Below are 14,402 nucleotides of genomic sequence, written 5' to 3'. Positions count from 1 at the left end.
TTGCTTTAGGTTCTGAAAGGTTGTACACGAATTCCACATCCCAAGGGCCTATTTATACCTTTAGACTCCTTAAGGGTTTCACCCTAAACCCTAATTGGATAATCTTCTCTTAAGGCTATCCAAATCCATTCTATAGATATCCTTATGGATGATTTTGAGCTATCCTAAAGCTCTTAGAATCCGTCCAAAGTCCATCCTAATGGATTTATAGTCTAAAGTCTAACTATCAAACAATTGACAGTTTATACCCTCTTATTTAATTAATCTCTTTAAGTACCAAATTAATACCAATTAATTTATGACTTATATTAATCAAATAGCTAAATATTACTCCTTATAATATTTACTCTCTCTCTTAATAAATCATTCTTCAAGTTGCTATGGTGAAGGCAACCCAAAAGGACCATGCACCACCGAATATAGTTATAGCCTTAGACACTATTCCAACAATAATCACATGTGATAAAATACACAAGAACAACTATTGAATCGACAAAGTGAAAATGAATTGTGTCTAAATAAATCCTATGTTATTAGATCAGGTAGTCATATGTGATTACAGGTATTTAATCACATATTTTGAATGTGGATAAAGATTTGTTTTCGCGTTCTTGATTCAATGTTTGTTATTGTGTATATAATCACGTGTGGTTATATGTATCTAATCACATATGATTAGATACGCAAAAATAAATCTTAGCCACATAAATCATATGTGATTAGATATATATAATCATATGTGATTAAATGTATCTAATTACATATGATTTATGTGGACAATATTTATTTTCGTGTTCTTGATTCAATAATTGTTCTCGTGTATTTAATCACATACGATTTATGTGAGTAAGATTCAAATTTGCGTTCTCAATTCAAAAGTTGTTATCATGTATTTAATCTAGCTAATATTATGTATTTAATCATATGTCATTTTATATATTTAATCATGTACGATTAATGTGGACAAACAACAACTATTGAATCGAAAACATAAAAATGAATTTTGTTCATATAAGTTATATGTGATTAGATCATATAATCACATGTGATCTAATACACGAGAACAATTAACAAATCGAGAACGCATAAATGAATCTTGTTTGCTTGTCTCACTAAAGAACAAACTACATCCTGCCTTTCCTTGTTCACTTTACCGGATTAGGGTATCCGTGAACAATAACATAAAAAAAGTAATGCCTACATAACAGGAGAGTTAGTGCAACCCACCTTCTCGAACTTGAAAATGAGCTAGCTTAAGCTAGATGGATCATTTCCTTTGTGAGAACCTACACAATAATTATAACATTATTTAGCTTGTACTTTGTTGTATTACTCTTATAAAACTTATGTACATATTTCCTTATTTTCTCTTTGATTTTAGTGCTCTGTTTGGGATATGTTTTCTTACCTTTAAACCTATTATTAAATTTAAATAAAATAATAATGGTAAAGTACCCCCTTTTATCTATTCAAAATATAAACATCTCGTTCTAGCAGTTTTTGGTTTATTTTATATTAAATTTACAAGTTCGTAACTTTAAACTGTCACTTTCTGGACCACTTAACACTAGGGATGAGCAAAAGGACCGAACCGGCCCGAACCGGACCGGAATCGGGAACCGGCTTCGGCCAAAATCAAGAACCGAACCGGCCCGGCGGTTCTACCGGTTCCCGGTTCCTACCGGTTCTTGTCGTGTCTTCAAATATTGGAACCGATCCTTGAAAAATAGCATCATACGGTTCCGGTTTTTGCCGGTTCTACCGGTTTCGGTTATATCGGTTCCGGTTCCTACCGGTTCCCGGTTCCAAAAATCCACAAAAATAACGTCCCGGTGCCGGCCCGACCGGTTCCATCGGGTTCCGGTTCCGGTGCCGGTTCCGGTTCCGGTACCGGTTCCGGCCGGTTCCTCGGTCCATATGCTCATCCCTACTCAACACTCTTGGAATAAACTGTATAAATCTACTAAGAATTAAATCAGTTCCTTTATATATGGGAAACTATACATCCATATATAACTATAGGATTTGGAATTTTAGCATTTAAAGTTCTGATGAATTTATTATATTTTTTAAAGATAGTGCATGAAATTTGTGACAGCATAGACTAGCCTGAGAAGATTGCCAATTTTTCCCCTCAAGGATTTGGAATTTTGAAATGTGATTCAAAGTTTGAATAAACTAGACACACTAAAATTTCCAGAAAACTAAGTCTCATGGTTTTTAGATGTTCTTATTGACCTGCACGGATTTTAGAAGTTGGAGGAAAGATTTGGGATAATTGATCATAATAGCTTCTAAATCACTTTTGGTGTTCTATTAAGTAATTAATGGTTAATCCTTAAGTTTATCACTTTTAACATGATTTTTGGTTACTTATTATGCTATAGAGATATGAAATTCAATGTAAACTAAGGGCCTTAATGCTTGGCTTAATGAGGATTAAAAGTTCAGGATTTTCACATAAAATGTCACTTTCAAACTTATTAGGTCCTTGCAGACAGTATGACAAACATATGGTGTGCATGAAATCCTACAGTAACCTTCAACTCTCTAATATACTCCAATTCAACACCTAGAGCTTACAATTTTCAATAATAACAATCCAAATATACATATAATTCCTCACAAAAGCAAGCAAGTGAACAAGCAAGTTTTTAATTCATCAACAACAGGAAAACATAATGGAATTTTTCAAGTAGAACGTCTTCTATGATATGAAATCAAATAAACTTTGTGCTACAATATGGATCATTTATATGATAGGGTGTTGGTATGTTGTTGGGGAATTGTTAGATATGTAGATTTGTTATAATTACATATGCTTGTTTGTTTGGTAGTTTGTTGTGATATGCATATGTAGACATATTGTGGACGAGTTGAGGTAGTGTGTTGAAGGCCAAGATACTCGAGTGGTCCAACTTTATATTGTAGGCCAAAGGGGCGGTCCAGCTTTATGCTGAAGGCCCAAGTGGCGGTCCAATACTGTGTTGTTTGCCTTGTATGTGTATTGTTATGTGGGAAATTTTGGATGAACTCACTAAGCTTTGGCTTACAGTTGTGAATTTAAAAGTTTTAGATACTTCTGAGGATTGGGGCAAAGATAAGGCGTGGCTATACATATTATCCTGAATTTTTCATGATTTTTGAGAGATGTTATGTTAATATACTGTGGTTGATTCTATTTTGTTAAACAACTGTTTTTATGGTGATTGACTTTTGTGAAAATGATTTTTATTTTTCTTTTAAAATTAAAAAATTTACCATGGATTTTGGGATGTAATGTATAACCCATAAGTGGTTTGAACATTTCCCATGTAATCAATACCAGATGTACTTGATATTCAATGGCAATGATAGTGGTTCCATTGTAGTAACGATGGTTCGATGATAATGATATATGTGGTGTGGCAGTTAGGTTTCTCACGTGAGTATGCAATGGATCTGATTTTTCTAATTCGGAAATTTTAACAAAAATTCTTTTGTTTCTCACGTGAGTACTTCATTGGTTGATATTTAATTTTGAAAAGTTAAATGGGCTATAATACGTTAATTATCAATGTCAGTCGAAAAAGAAATAAAGTTCTCAAAGTGAAGGTAAATTATGAAGATAGATTGGTAAATTGCAAGGTTCTAAATAACGTAAAGCGTGATTTGGCGGCAATGTCAAACCTCAAGCTTTTCTAAGCCTTAGCGAGTCACGATGTTTGTAAAGCGTGACTTAAGGCGACACTTTTCTATATAATTAATATTTTTATATGTATTTTTCAACTATTATTCATTTTTATACACATATATGAGTTAAGGCGGCGTTTTGTCAAGGCTTGGCGGCAAGTGCAAGCCTTGAAGTCGTGGAGCACCATGGTGGAGTCATGACGAACTTTTTATAACTTTGGTAAATCGTAAAGATAGATTTGTAAGATATAAGTTAGTAAAATATTAACGGAATGGAATCCGTAGGGGGTGTTTAGCTTAACTTTTCACAGCCAAAAGTTTTTTTTGGAAAAGAAAAAAAAACACAAAAGATGTTTAGTAAATTAGTTTTAAAAAGCTACTTTTGGAGTTTTTATATAAGGAAAATCAACTTTTTGAAAAAGTTACGAAATTCTGATTTTTTGTAACTTTTTCAAAAATAACTTTTGAACTTTAATAACTTAAGCCAAACACCCCTTATAAGAAAAAATCATAATGATTTGGCAAAACAGGAAGACGTCCCCACCTTTATATATTATATGCCCACATGCGTTTATGTTAATCTTCTATAACATATTCTGTTACGATTGTGTTGATCTTTTATAACATAGATATGGTGGACTTGAATCTTATTTAAAAAAGTCAAAAAATCTGAAAACCAAAAATATGCACCTTAAATACTTAACATGTGTCATTAGTAGTCATTTCAAACTTTATCAAGTACTTACGTTTACGTATATTTTAATTGCACAAATAAAAAAATTTATTATTTATTAGTTTATAACCAGTGAAAATCATCGTTATAAAATTAATTAAAATTTTATATTAAAATATCAAAAATATTAATTAATTATTTTAATAAATTATTACTTAAGATATAGTTTTGTACTTAAATAAAATAATAATTGTTAATTTAAATAAATACGTATAGTTATATCATCTTATAATCAGTATTAATTCTATATTATTTTTTAATCTAATGTTATTAATTTAATATAATTAGAATGAAAAAAATTCAAAATTTAAAATTTAAAACAAAGAATCAGTTATTAATTTAATATAATTATAGTGTTAAATTTAAATTTTGAAATTTAAAATTGATAATTAATAGTTTAAGAAGTGATATGATATATGACATATAAATATTAATAAGAAGTTTTAATAGTAGTAAAGAATAAACTTATTCATTTATTGAAATAGGAAGATCTTATAGTAATATCAATTTCTTTACTTTTATATAAGAAAAGATAGACAAAAATCTCACAAAAACTCAAACTATTATTTTCTGGACAAAAAGTTAGTATGTTGTTTTTATATCTATTAAAACCATTACATATTTTAATTAAATTTATATTTTGCAACCAAATAGCCAAATAAACAATTGTATAGTTTTGTTATTATTGATTTAAATTATTTTAAATAAATTATTACTAAAGTGATATTTTTTTAGTTATATAAAATTATAGTCGTTGATTTAAATAAATACGTAAAACTGTACTACCTTATAATTTGTATTAATTTTGTTTTATTTTTTATTCTAATATTATTAATTTAATGTAATTAAAGTGAAAATTTAAAACTTTAAAATTTTAAATAGAAAATCAATAACTTGACAAATGATATGACATTAATTAAGAGGACCATTAGGGTGACACATAGTAAAAAAATTCTTTTATTAATATAGAGAGACTAGTTCTCATAAATACAACATGATTAAACAAATTGTATATTATATATAAACCTATAAATTTGGATATAACTTTTTACGAAACTAATTATAACCTGATTATCGTAATACATATTATCTAATAATAATAATATTTTTATCACAAAACTCAAACACAAAAGCATAATATATGTTTAACACGAAAATATAATCAAAATTAACAACACATTTAGTAATATCTATGAAGTAGTATAGTGAAAAACTGAATATATATATATATATATATATATATATATATATATATATATATATATATATATATATAATCCACACTAAGTAGAATTAAACTTTGATGGATAAAATTTTTAACTATAAGCATTCACTTTTTGTTTCTTATAAAGGTACGTAAAATATATAACACTTAATATTAATTATAAATTTTATTTGTTATACATATGACAATATAATTCATCTGAAGCTCTGAAAGATGATGGTGTATCACAAATGCATGACAAATAAAAATTGTAATTAATATTAATTGTTATATCATTTACCATTATAGGGTGAGGTTCAAAAGAGAACTATAATTATCAAGGAACCAATGAACCAATTGTGAATGTCGAAAATCATAATGATCAACGATCAATAAAATAGATGTACAATTTTATATTTGATGCACGCATACTGGATTATACCAAAAAATCTACATCCTTACTAAAATACCCACCTCTTTTTTTTGTTTAAATTTTTTTTAGAACACATTTAAAAAAAAACTCTGACTATATCGTTGTTCTCGATTTTTCGTCTTTTTTCCATAGAAATCCATGTTGATATATAAAAATAAACTTTTTTTTTTGAAAAAAAAAACTCACTTCATTTTTTTAGTTTTTTTCAATACTTAAGTTTATTTTTATCAAAAAAAAAATTGTACCAAAATTATTAATTTTTTGTACTCTATTAATAAACATAAACAAAAATTGTAAATATTTTAATTTTTAACATTCACAATGTGAATCTGACTTACTATTTATGCACATTGTGAATCTGAGAATGTTCACAATATGAATATGAACAAGTTCACAATGTGAATCTGAACTAAAATATCGTTTTTTATTTTACATTAATATGAATCTATGTTTAAAAAGTATAAAAGAACATGAATTTTGATATATTTTTAAATTTTTTTTACAAAAAAATAGATATTAACTTCTCAACAAAGAAAATGAAGTGGGTTTTTTTCGAAAAAAAAAATTTGTTTTTTATATATCATCATGGATCTCTTTGGAAAGAGGACCAAAATTTTGTTTTTTATATATCATCATGGATCTCTTTGTTTTTTATATATCATCATGGATCTCTTTGGAAAGAGAATGTTCACAATTGTTTTTTTTTCGATAAAAACATGGCCTAAAAAAAATTTTAAAAAAAAAAATGTGTTTTGTTATAATCTGGTGTATGTGCGTCCATTGTAAAAATCTACAATCATTCATTTTGACGTTCATCGCTTTAAATTTCGATGTTTTAGATTGGTTCATTAGTTCTTTGATTAATAATAGTTCTCTATTGAACTTATATATATATATATATATATATATATATATATATATATATATATATATATATATATATATATATATATATATATATATATATATATATATATATATATAGGGAGTGGTTCAAATGAGAATAAAAAATATTAAGAACCTTCATTTTATTAGTAAACATGTATGTATTGTGAGTATCACTAAATATGTAAAATCCATATTTTTGTCATTTTCGTAAGAAAATAGCAAAATCATAATTTATATAGTCTAATAATTGCATTCATACGTTCATTTATATTTTAACATAAAATTTATATAAAATACAATTTTATATACTCCATTAAATGTTTAATACATAAAAAAATTCACAACTTAATACAATCTATTTTACAAATTCACAGATTTAGAAAAATCAAACCCAAACTCTTCCACTACCACCACCACCGTACGCCGCCACCAACCACTTGTGCTAACGTCGCAACCATCTTCTTTCCAAAACAGATCTATACATCAAGTCATATATTGACAGCTTAAATACTACATTCACAATTTAACAAACCTATTAATTCACTCATTTTAAATTTAATGCAAAACTATTATAAAAACTAATGCATTCTTACATACTTATACAATATATATATATATATATATATATATATATATATATATATATATATATATATATATACAAGAAAACTAATACAAAAATTCATACATGAATTATTCATATTTTAACACGGAGTTATAATAAAAATCACAACAAATGCAGTCACTTTAAAACTTAATACAATCAATTACCATTTAATTCATAAAATTCATACCTTAATATACTAATTAATAGTTTAATGCAAAGTTTAGTTTAGTTTAATAATATTCGTAGTTAAATTGTTTTAGAAAAAAAAAGGTTGAGAATGAGGGAATCATTCTCAGCCAATCATTTAATCTAAGCATAAAAAGACACGGTGGTAAACTTGTAAGTATGATAATAACTTTCATCTCAAATACGTAACTGTAGAGAATTAGATAACAGTTCAAACCTATTCATATTTCATCGTTCATCATCCAAATTTCTTCTCCAACCTTCAACAATCATCCAAATTTCTTCAATTAAACGCTCATCAACTTCATCTAGTGTTAATCAATCATCGATCTTCATCAATAACATATTAATCAACACCATTTAACAGTTGACAACAAAAATTTGCTTTTGGTTCTTTTAATCCAACCTTCAATTCTGCTTGAATACGATTAGATCTTCAACATCTACGATTAATTATACTCCTAGCGTCATTAGATCAACATCATCGATAATCAACAAAAAAAATCTGCTTCATATCATTCATTCAACATCGATCATCAAATAAAACTTCAAAACTAAGGCTGGAAAAAGATCAAGTCGTTTGTTTTTTTGAAAAATTTCATACAATTCTCTATCAATCTACTATTTTGTAATATGTGAATATATTGAATATATTGTGTAATATTCATAACTGAATATATCATCTAATATTCACAAGTGAATATACTATGTAATATTCACATATGATATATCATGTAATACTATGTAATATTCACATATGAAAATATCATCTAATATTAATAAGTGAATATACCATTTAATATTCACAAGTGAATATATTGTTGGATTAGTGTCTAAGTCCATAACTATTTTGGTATGTACTTGACCCGATGGTGCATGGTCCTTTTGGGTTGCCTTCACCAAAGCAACTTGATAGGATGAATTATGGAGAGAAAGGATTAAATATGATTTATTAATATATTATGGGAATAATATATTAAAGGAGAAATCATATTGTTTAATTAATATTAGTCAAGAATTAATTAGTAATTAGTTTTGTGACTAAAAGAGATTAATTAAACTTAAGGGACTGGAATTGTAATTATAAGATAATTGCAATTTGGGCCATGGATTGCCTTATATTAAGGGATGGACGAATTCTAATGGGAAACCCATAAGGAAATCGTCCATGGGCTTAATTAAAGGAGTTTATGGGTTGCTTAGGGCTTAAGCATCCATATTAGGGTTTCCTTGTTAGATAACCCTAATAGCCCAACTATATAAAGACCCCTTAAGGCTCAAAAACGTGGCTAAGCTTCTTGTTAGGGTTTCTACACGTTTTTGGCAGCCTCCAACCTCTCTCCTCTTCATCCTCTTGCTTATGGTGTTTGTGAACCATTAGAGGAGTGACACTTGTGACTCTAAGCCTTCCAAAGTCAATTCAAGGAGATTTGGGATTGTTATTGCTACATAACAATCAAGGTAACATTATAAACTTATTCTTATGGCTAATATGATTATTTGAATGCTAGAATAAGGGTTTATAGTCTTGGATAACTTGCATGTACAATAGAGAAACCTAGATCCAAGCTTTAGGGTTTGTATGAGCACATAGGATGTTCTTAGGACCAAAACCCATCATATATTATGTAATATTCACAAGTGAATGCATCGTCTAATATTTAAATATAAATGTACTATGTTTATTATATGCTATATTCGTATATAAATGATACTTAAATTGTAAAAAAAAAAAAAATTAATCATATTTTTTTGTTCATAAGTGAATAACAAATGTACTGTAGTAAAAACCTGATACATTTTTATTCGTTTATGAATAACGATAGCTGAAAATATAAAAAAAAATATTTTATCTTAAAACTATATCAATATGGATGTCTATTTTTAGAGAATAAAAAATCATGAATTTGGTATATTTAAAATCATTTTTCGATAAAAAATGGTTTCTTAAAAATTTAAAAAAAAAATGAAAAACTATGTTTTTTCATATATTAAGGTAATGATTAGCATAGTTTAAGAAAACATGTTTTATTGGAAAAAGCATGTTTGTTCATTTTCCATTTCCGCTGGTACGACGGATGTTTTTACGGCAAAAATAAATGAGTGACTGAGAATGATTCCCCAATTCTCAACCTTTTTTATTTTCTCAATTTAACTTTTATATATATATATATATATATATATATATATATATATATATATATATATATATATATATATATATAAGTTCATTTGAGACCATGTTAATTTTGTGAGACATGAGGAGACGATCCTAGCCACTCATCATGGAGATAAAAAAAATTATAAATTGCAAAATAAAAAAATCCAAAAAATTCTTTTTTGAAATATTATTTTCGTTATTTAATTTATCCAAATATAAATAAATTAATTAATTAAACAAATAAATAAAATCACAGTTTTTTTTTAAATATGAGTGAAATAGTCTAATAGAATATTACACTGTAAATAATCAAATCGAATTTTTAGAATGCTAGAATACTCTAATATTCTACTAAAATTGGTAGATATGTTAAAATATTATAATATTCTACTTGAATTGTTAGATTTGTTAGAATGTTCTAATATTCTATTAGAATTTTTTAAATATTTATAGTTTAACATTCTAAAAAATCGATTTGAATATTTACAGTATAATATCCTAAATTCAAAATTCTCAAATATTTTGATCTTTATATTTAATTTTTTTTTCTAAATCAACCCATATAATATATGGGTTTCACAAATAGTGTAAAGAATAGTCAAACAAGGATAGAATTGGTTAAAATTTCTAGTATTTTAAATGTTTCATTTGTGTTTTTTTAATGTTGTAGGTTTAAGTTATCTAGTTTTTTTTCTAACTTTTTGGGATTTTTTAGTGTTATTTTATATTTTAGTTATTTGAATCGTTTGATTTGTTTTTTAATGTCATGCTATGTTGTTGTTTTTTTAAATGATGCAATGTAATTTTTTTAAGTAATGAAATGTTTTTATTAAAAATGATGTTTTTTTTTTTAAAAAAAATTGTTAGAAAATGAGTGTGACTAGAAATCATATTTTTGTGGTAAATAATGATGTAGTGCCTATGTGAGTGTGACAAAATAAAGGAGCGTATCACCACTCCCTCCAGCCTTATAGTTTTAGTGCTAAAAAGTCTTATAATTTTTTTTAACAATATATGAAAGTTAGACAAATTTTTATTTTCTTAAAAATAATTCTTTTTCCCAATTATTTGTTATCTTCTGTAAATTGGCACAACAATTGACATATTTAATAAACATAAATGATTAAGATAAAACAAAAAATTAAAAAGAAAAAAAAAAAAAACTTTTTTCGGGTAATACCCGAATTACACATAATCGATTACCCAGATTTTTATTCAGATCGGGTCTTAGGTATACTTTTACCAGACAATACCATATTTATCCAACCTGATCTACCCGAAATCCAAAAATTATACCCGATCAATACCCCTAATTTATAAACATGAATTATAAAGAAAATAGAATAAAAAATATATGGACATAAATTTAAACGGATAAAATAACACCATATAGCTTTAAGTCTTTCACAAACTTAATTATGATACTTCTTTGAGTTATCCCGCTATATTTCATCATCCAGCACTTCCTTTTATAAACCAACACTTCAAAAGTCTCCAGCGTTGTTAATTTATTACCTATTATCGTTCTATTCTTTTAAAATTATATGTGATTTGTGTGTCGTTGTGTTTATAAAAATGACTCGTCATTTGTATAGTAATAAAATATGTATAAATAAAAAAATTTATTAGAAATTTATAATTATTGTAGTAATTGTTATTAATATAGGGAATATGAAATGGCATTGATTTCTAATTAGTATGGTTTGAGATAACAATCATACATACTTATAAAGCTAGCGTTTTTTTTTTTAATCTCATGTATTTGAAACCCTCATTCTTTTTTCCTTTCACCACATTCATTTGAAACTCCCATGACTTTTCAATTTCTTTATAATAATAATTATAAATTAGTAATTAAGTTAAATAAATATCAAATCTAAAGTGTATTCATATATAAATTAAATTTCAATATTAAAATAATATCTTTAATTCTACTTATAAAATTATGCTTTTTAACTTTTAACATATTATACTTAATTTATTAGTTTTAATATATTGTTGGATGTAAACCATTATCATTTTAAAGGTATAATTTTTGAACAATTTGTATAAAATACTTAAAATATTAATTAAAATATAACATTATAGGCTCAACTTAAATATAAATTTTATTTAACTTAAACAACCCAAAGATTATTTTATAAATAGTTAAAAGTGATAAATTGTAGTGTTTTCTAATAATGATTGTAAGTTTGTTAATAAGGTTAAATAAATATTATACTGTAATCATAAATAGACTAAATTTCAACTTTAAAATAATATTTTTACTTCTATTTATAAAGTTATGTCTTTAAATTTTAACATATTATACTTAATTTATTATATTTAAAATGTTGTTGCATTTAACCATTATGAGTGTAAAGCTATAAAAAAATTTAAACAGTTTAGACAAAATACTTAAATTGTTAATTTAAATATAACACTACAGTGTCAACTTAAATATAAATTTCAGTTCTACTAAAAAAACCAAATAATATTTTGTAAATAGTTAGAAAGGATAATTTATAGTGATAAATGCAAAAACTAAATTGTAATATTAGTTTAACTAAAATATTTCCTAAATATATTTATATAATCGTTAAAAATTTTCAAATAAGTAGCTTAAAATAACTTATAATAACAATAGTTAAAAGTAACTCTATATAAATGATTATATTGTTACCTTTAAAATCAAAAAATAATATTTGATGTTTTAAATAATTATAATAATAGAAATTAAAACATTAAGCAAATAAATTTTATAAAATTAGTTAAAAATAACAACTATAAATAATATTAAACCATATATAATATTTAATTTTATTGATGTGTAACTCGCGAGTAGAAATCATTCAAACGATTGAAATTATGACATTATAATAGATTTATATATTATCATATAATTCAAAATAATCAATATATTATATCAAATTAATATACGAATTATTATATCAAATTTAACAACAACGTTACTAATACATTTTAAAAAATTCATATTTGTAAAGACTTCAACTATATAGGTGTTTCTACGCATTACAATGTCAACTCAAATATAAATTTTAGTTCCATTTAAAAAAACTAAAGAATATTTTGTAAATAGTTAAAAGTGATAAATTGTAGTGATAAAAGAAAAAACTAAATTGTAATTTCAATTTAACTAAAATATTTCTTAAATATATTTTTATAATCGTTAAAAGCTTCGAAATAAGTAGCTTAAAATAACTTGCAATAACAATAGTTAAAAACAACTTTATATAAATGATTATATTGTTAGCTTTAAAATAAAAAAACAATGTTTGATGTTTTAAATAATTATAATGATAGAAATTAAAACATTAAGCAAATAAGTTTTAAAAAATTAATTAACAATAAAAACAACTATAAATAACATCAAATCATATATTATATTTAATTTTATTCACGTGTAACTCACGGACAGAAGTCATTCAAACGATTGATATTATGAAGTTATAATAAATGTATATATTATCATATAATTCAAAATAATCAATATATTATATCAATTTAGTTCATACAAATTATTATACTAAATTTAACAACAACGTTATTGTTATATTTAAAAAATCATATATTTGTAAAGACTTCAACTATATAGGTGTTTCTGCACAACGCGCGGGCATTCGCCAAGTTTATATCTAACCACATGAGTGTGAATGACCTCATTTATAGTATAGAAATTATTTGCTTGAATAATATGTCGGGGTTTTCTCAAAATTTTCCTTACTTTAATAAAGACAAATATGCAAAAATTATCTATGAATAGGTCAAAATTATGTGGGTTTTATCCAAATAGGTTTGGTGGTGCACCGAATTTTGGATATTTTATAGTGATTTTGATTCATATACACCTAAAAAAAATATTATAAACCTTATATTTGTTTTTTTTATTGTTTTTATTAATCTCTCTCTCTCTCTCTCTCTCTCTCTCTCTCTCTCTCTCTCTCTCTCTTCGCAACCACCTCCACTATTTAAACCCAAAACATTTTCTACAACTTGTTTTCATGTAACCTCCCAAAATTTACGATCATTTTAAAATTTTATTTATTCTTATTTTAAAACAGAATATTTCTTTTGTTGCGGAATTAGTACAAGAATATTATTTTAATGTGAGATAATATTAACATTAAACATTTCCAAATAAACGTTCAATATTGATATCTTTTCAAAACTTAGGACGTCATAACTAATACAAAACATGAGAATAAACCGACCTTACATTACTTTACATTAATAATCTACATCTCTTTTAATCTCTCAGTGTAATGTATCTTCACATCAATATTGTGATACAAAAAAACTGAGTGGATCAGGTTGGAAAACCTGGTGATATACATAGGGTCTTCAACCTACAATAATATAGTTAATTTGTTTATTCGCATACTTCATGCCAAACAATTAACCCAATTACCCATGCACGTTTTCTTATTTATTCCTTCCTAAAGATTTATCCTAAGGGTCACCCTCTACATCGCATCTACCTATCATCGCATACATCGTCTTTCCTTATATGTTTGTTGC

This window comes from Lactuca saligna, chromosome 3 (genome assembly GCF_052625555.1).
Source record: "Lactuca saligna cultivar CGN05327 chromosome 3, ASM5262555v1, whole genome shotgun sequence".
NCBI lineage: Eukaryota > Viridiplantae > Streptophyta > Magnoliopsida > Asterales > Asteraceae > Lactuca > Lactuca saligna.
The sequence above is the reverse complement of the archived record's forward strand: the minus strand, read 5'-3'. Positions refer to the sequence as shown.